The sequence below is a fragment of the Heptranchias perlo genome, chromosome 8 (assembly GCF_035084215.1).
Source record: "Heptranchias perlo isolate sHepPer1 chromosome 8, sHepPer1.hap1, whole genome shotgun sequence".
In the NCBI taxonomy this organism is placed as follows: Eukaryota; Metazoa; Chordata; class Chondrichthyes; order Hexanchiformes; family Hexanchidae; genus Heptranchias; species Heptranchias perlo.
In genome coordinates this window covers 13,852,640-13,859,104 of record NC_090332.1, presented here as the reverse complement: position 1 = coordinate 13,859,104, position 6,465 = coordinate 13,852,640, and positions in this window count along the sequence as shown.

The following is a 6,465-nucleotide window of genomic DNA, read 5'->3' as shown; positions in this document are numbered from 1 at the left end:
GTAGCTCAGCAAGCAAAGGGCACCGAGCGGCTCCACAGACAGCGCTATCTGCAGGGAAGTGTCACTGAAAGCATAATTGTCGATGTGTACAACTTTTTTCCTCGTCGAATTTTTATTTTTATATACTACAGTTGAAAAGAAATGAAATACTGATTTGGTGACGCCAAGCTTGGGTTTTAAGGCCCAGTACGTCTGGCTGCTTTGTTGATCTTGTTTTAGCCTCCAACTCGTTTACTTTATTATCCAAAGTTTATAGAGACACTCACTACTTGGAAGTGCGTGTTTGGAAATGATTGCCACGCCAATCCCACCGAATTGAAATGTGACCCATGACAAAGATTTCATTGCATCACATGTAAATTATATTATTAAACTGGGGCATTTTTGTTATTCTCTTTTCCCAGGGACCAAGTCAATGCCTCTTTGAGGAATTCTCAGCCAGTCTGCTTGATGGAGCAAAAATAGAAAATGCTGGTCTCAACCAGAAACATTAATTTGTCTATTCTCTTCTTAGATGGTGACAGAGCCTTCTGTTTATTTCCAGCAGTTTTATTTTTATTTCAATATTACAGGATTTGAAGCTTTTCTTTTTCTCCCTGCTGTTTGATGGAGCACTTTGTATGGCAGGTAGAGATGGAAGAAACAATACTATCAGCGTCGCTCTGGCCTTGTCCTTGCAGAGGAGGCTTAAAAAACCTTGGCAAACTTATAACAACATAAAAGATCCACAAACAATAACACTTATAACCAACTGATTCAAGCAAAACATGTCTCATTTGAAAAGTCTTATTTTGAGTAGAGATATAAAAGAATGAACTTGCATTAATAGAGCACCTTTCAGATCCTCAGGCCACCCCACACTGCTTCATAGGCAAACACGGCAGCCAATTTACACACAGCAAGGTCCTACAAACAGAAAATTAGTTGTTTTAGTGTTGTTGGTTGAGGGATAAATGTTGGCCAGATTTTCAGGAGGACTTCCCTGCTCTTTTTCAAATAGTGCAATGCAAACTTTTACTTCCATCTTAACAGGAAGGTGGGGGCCTAAGTTTAAATATCTCATTCAAAAGATGGCATTTTCAACAATGCAACACTCCCTCGGTACTGCACTGAAATGTCATTCTAAGTCCTGGAGGGGGCTTGAACCCACAACCATCTAACTCAGATGTGAAAATGCTACCACTGGGCCAAGCTGATTCTTATAAGAAAGTAACTAAATATCTGAACTGCAAAGAATCTGACGTAAATAGGTACACCACATTTTTTAAACAGAAGTTTCTTATTTTAGACTGGATATTAATCAAAAATAATGAAGTTACAGAAAATTATTTACTCCTAGAAGATTACACGTTGCTTATATTTTGATTTTCCTTAAAAAAGAGAACGATTACTCTGTAAAATGTGGAAATTATCACCTTATCCTTTGTTGCTTATGTGATATTAGCCAATTTACTGGCAACTTTGGTGGAAAGGCACTAAAAATCTCAATTACAGATGAGCAGGTGAGACTTATTAAAGATAAAAGCATTTTGGACAAAATAATCCACCTGTTTCATAATGACATGGGCTTTCCATAATTTAAGATGCCCAAGGTTCCATCACTTTTATCGTGGAAGATTGGTACAAAAATTGTGGGAATTTCCTCTAATTTCTTGTGGAGATATTGTAGGCTATTGTGGAAATGTATTGGTACCCTTAGTTGCTAAATCTGATTATTAAATTGTTTTAAAATTATTTTATATGGTTGTCATAGTGGTGTAGAGGTGCTCTTCTTCCCCCTACTCCTCTCCGCACCAGTTTGTTTGCTAGATCTCCACCAGAAACAGTAATGAGATACATAACCAGATAACCTGCTTTGGTGATGTTGGTTAAGGGATAAATATTGGCCACGACACTAGGAAAACTCCCCTGCTTTTCTTTGAATAGTGCCATGGGATCTTTTACGTTCACCTGAAAGAGCAAACAGGGCTTCGGTTTAACATCTCATCCAAAAGACAGCACCTCTGGCAATGCAGCATCTCCTCAGTACTGCACTGAAGTGTCAGCCTGGATTATGTGCTCAAGTCTCTGCAGTGGGGCTTGAACCCACTACCCTCTAACTCAGAGGCAAGAGTGCTACCATTGAGCCAAGCATGACACATGATATTTTTCCGTTGCATTCACAGGGCAATTCATTACAAAAAGAACATACCATTTTGTCCTTGAAGCAGATCTTGGTTAGGCCTCATTTAGAATATTCTGGTCCCCTCACAAAGGGCAAAATTATGATGGAATGAGGCGGTTATTCTTCTTCCAGAGAATAGTAGACCTGTGGAACAGGATGTGGATCGAGCGGTGAACACTGATTCACTGTATACCGTCAAGAGAGAGCTGGACCTGTTTCTGGCTGGGGCAGAGATCATGTCATACAAGAGATAGGTACCCTATAATATAAATCAGGGTTAATGTGATTGCCTGGACTAGATTTGATTGCCTAAACTGGTACTAGAGAAATTTTCGATACTCCCCCCCCCTAATTGGCCTGGATTTTTATCCGGTTTCTCGCCTCTTCCAGAAGATTACGTGACCCTGTGCAAGTACCTATATCATGATGCGTAAGGCAATCACGACAGCACGGGAAAGGCTAAATGACTAGTAGGTCTTTTCCTGCCTGACATTTTTGTATGTTCATATGTTGTTAAAGAAAGCCCTTAATTATTCAATATGATCACTTATCACTTATAGCTACAGCAACAATAATAACTTGCATTTATAAAGCACCTTTAACAGAGGAAAACGTACCAAGTTTCTTCACTGAAGCATAATCTGATATAAATTGAAAAAAGACACAAATGACGATAAAAATTGAGTCAAGGCAGCAGAAAGAGGAAGAAGCAAGCAATCTTTGCCCTAGTTGTTAGGACAAGTAGCAGAGAAAGAGGCTATCCTTTTTACGTTAAGATAAGATTCCCCAAAGTGGTCTAGAGGAACAAGCACCCTTTTTTTTGTAACAGGACACAAACATATAGGTAGGTAGAGATATCAAAATACAAAACAAATAAGGGTAAGTCAGATGACCTCTTGTTAAATAGATACTGCCTCAGAGCAGGAACCATTTTCATTCATCTAGAACCAGTCGGAATGATATGCTTCAGGATCACAATCACTTTCAAGTTGGAATTGAATGTGGGGGTGAATCTGGGCTGACTACTTTAATGAATCAGTAAAGTCCTGATTGTTAAGATAAATCTTCTAGTATAGTATGTAGCAAGATAGTATCTCTCAAAATGAACACGAGGCCAAGAATAAACTCTATTTTTTCATTATGCTCATGGATGGTTTGGAATAATTAACATAATGTTTTTAGATTTTATGTGGAAGAGCAAACCACCCAGGATCAGTGTTATTAAATTGAAATGTCGCAAATGGAGAAAGAATTGGCCTACCTGATCCTTTTCTTTACAATATGTCATGCAAAATGACATACCATCGGTTGATTGAGCTATTTGATAAGACACCTACATGACTTGATTCAAGAAGTAGAGATATGGTAATATGAAACCATATAATTAGATCAATGGGAATTGCGACTGAGAATTTGCAAGCAGACATGGCTAAATCTAGGAAGGCACCACTATGTCGGATCCCTTTACTTAATTTAGGAGCAATCATCTTACCTTGCGTGGGACAAAAATATGTAGCATTAAAAGTTATAGTAAGAGAAGATAAAGTAGAAGTATGCAAAGATCTTAAGGAAGAATGTGGATTAGAGAAAGACTTAAACAAAAACCTTCAGATTCAACACTGAATGGAAAACATTAGAGTAAAACATTCTATTCAATCAGAGTAAGCTAGAGGTTTTTCTATTGGAAAATACACATAAACTATGTGTCCCCAGTCTATGAGCTCTCCTAAAGAGCTCAACAGATAATACAGCTACAGCAAACCAAAAAACTTCGGACCACAACTTGAGGGGAAAAAAGAAAGCAGACAATGAAAGAATATTTACCTAGTTTTGCAGTGCACTAGATTGACACATTCAGCTCAAGTCAGTATAAAGAGTATATCTTATAGATCATAGACTGTGTCCACTAGTGTGAGGGTTGGTAACCAGAGGCCACAGATTTAAGATCATTGGCAAAAAAAAGGGGAGATGAGGAGAAATTTTTTTAGAAAGCGAGTTGTTATGATCTGGAATGAACTGCCTGAAAGGATGGTGGAAGCAGATTCAATAGTAACTTTCAGAAAGGAATTGGATATATACTTGAAAAGGAAAAATTTGCAGGGCTATGGGGAAAGAGCAGGGAGTGGGACTAATTGGATAGCTCTTTCATAGAACCGTCACAGGCACAATGAGCCGAATGGCCTCCTTCAGTGCTGTAAGGTTCTATGATTCTATAAACACCAGTTTGTGTCATCTCTTTAAGTCTCTGCTGAGTGTCAAAGAAACAGTTCAGAATGAGACTTTATGTGTGTTTATGGAGTAGAAGGAGATAACTTGATTGACCAAATGCAGTGCAGCAATGCAAAGCTATCTGTTTTATTAAAGGTTTGTGTCTGCAATATTGTATAATTGTAAGATCTTGACAGGATTGCTGATTTGCACAAAATCCAGTCTGCCGATGCTCAGTTCACTCCTCAGCCCATCTCTGCTCCTAAGCTCTATGCTCCAAAACTGCCAATGGAACACCTATGTGATGGCCATAGGTGTAAGACTTTCTTCACTCCCAGCCTGGCTGATAAAACTTCCTCTCTATTTTGAGCAGGCTTCTTGTGGCACAGTAACAACTTGACTACTATCCCCATAATACTGTGAGCAATGCCACAAGAAATACGTTAGTTTTTTAAAAGCACAAGTATTCCCAGATGACTTCCCTCCTAGACCTCCATTGATGATAGAATATCCTAATTTTATATGGAGGTTAAATAAATTATTTTATTAACAAATGGAGAATCATAGTGATAGCAGAACTGCATCTTTTGCTTAATTTTAATCCTCAATGATGGGGATGTTGAAGTTGGGAAAGTGACTACTTTTTCATTTCAGACAACCTGGGGGTAATTTCAACCTAACTCGTCAGGCGGGATATCCATGGGATCAGGTGGAACGCCGGTTTTACACTTCTCCTGATATTACAGTACTTTCCATTGACTTCACTGGAGAAATAAATCTGGCAGGGTGTAAAACCAGCGTTGCACCCAATCCCATCAGTTTCCCAATGGGTGGGTTAGTTTAAAATTACTCCCCGACATCAGCATCAAGCACTCTCGTGTCAAGTACAGCACAGGTCCATTGCAGAGTAAAACTCAGTGTACTCTGTCTCAACAATGAGCCTCAGCTCCAATCTCAGAAGAGCATTCCTTACTCCACCAGTGTGAAATATTTATTGCCTGCATCAGCCAGTGCCATAGTGAGATTGTCAACTTAGTGGTAAATCATCTCACATAGGGCCATTCAGCTTGAAAAATAGGTTACATAGAATGTGCAGCATGGAAAAAGAGGGTTGTTCAAGACAAAGGACAATGTCCTAACTCACTGTTCCAGCCAGGTTCAAGGCAGGAGAAATCAATTCAGAAAGTGATCAGTTCAGACCTACTGCATGTTATGCAGCTGTAATGGCAGCAGAGTGCCAACAGCTGTAGTGCAACAATTGACGGAGATTAAAACACAGGAAAATGATTCATGGAGCGATTTCATTGAAAGGTGATATGCTTATATCACTGGAGGGGAGAAGGCGGAAGGCTGAATGCTCAAATATGCTAACTCAAGATAGGACTGTGAAGACTACCAGTTCTTCTTTTGGAGGCAATTGTCTGTTTCGGTATGATCTGATAGTTGGTATCTGGATGTGCAGGACAGTTCAGTACAATTAGTTTACTACAAGATGAGACAATTAGCTGTCAGATGTAACAGAGAATGGATGAAGGAAGCCATGCCATGACTTCATTTCACGCGTCACTCTGTGACACTCTCGGAGCACGTGCCAGAAGCCGGAGGTATAAGGCTCACCCGAAATCGGGCCTCAGGCCTCATCAGCATTCTAGGACCATTCTAGAAAGGATATTAGAGATATGGAAAGGAATTAGTGAAGATTCAATGGAATGACACCAGAAATGAGGAGTTATAGTTATGAAGAAAAGTTCAAAAATTTGGGGCTATTTTTACTGCAACATAGATTAAGGGGCAGATCTATTCTTCCGAATGGTTGGCAAATCTGTAATAAGCAAGCATAGATTCAGTTTCCAGAAATTGGAACATGTTTCACCTATTTTTTGGGCATAAAACGGGGCAAAAATGACAAATTTCATCAGGTTATGTCCCGCACCTGAAGGATGCCTGAAATACGTCTGATGTCAAAAGGAGTTGGTAAAATGGGGATGATAAAATTTAACTGTCTCCTGTAAATCCAGGGAAAGTAACAAGTACAAAGGGAATAAAATCTAAGAAAACATAGTGGCCTAGAAATTGGACACGTAATTGAATTA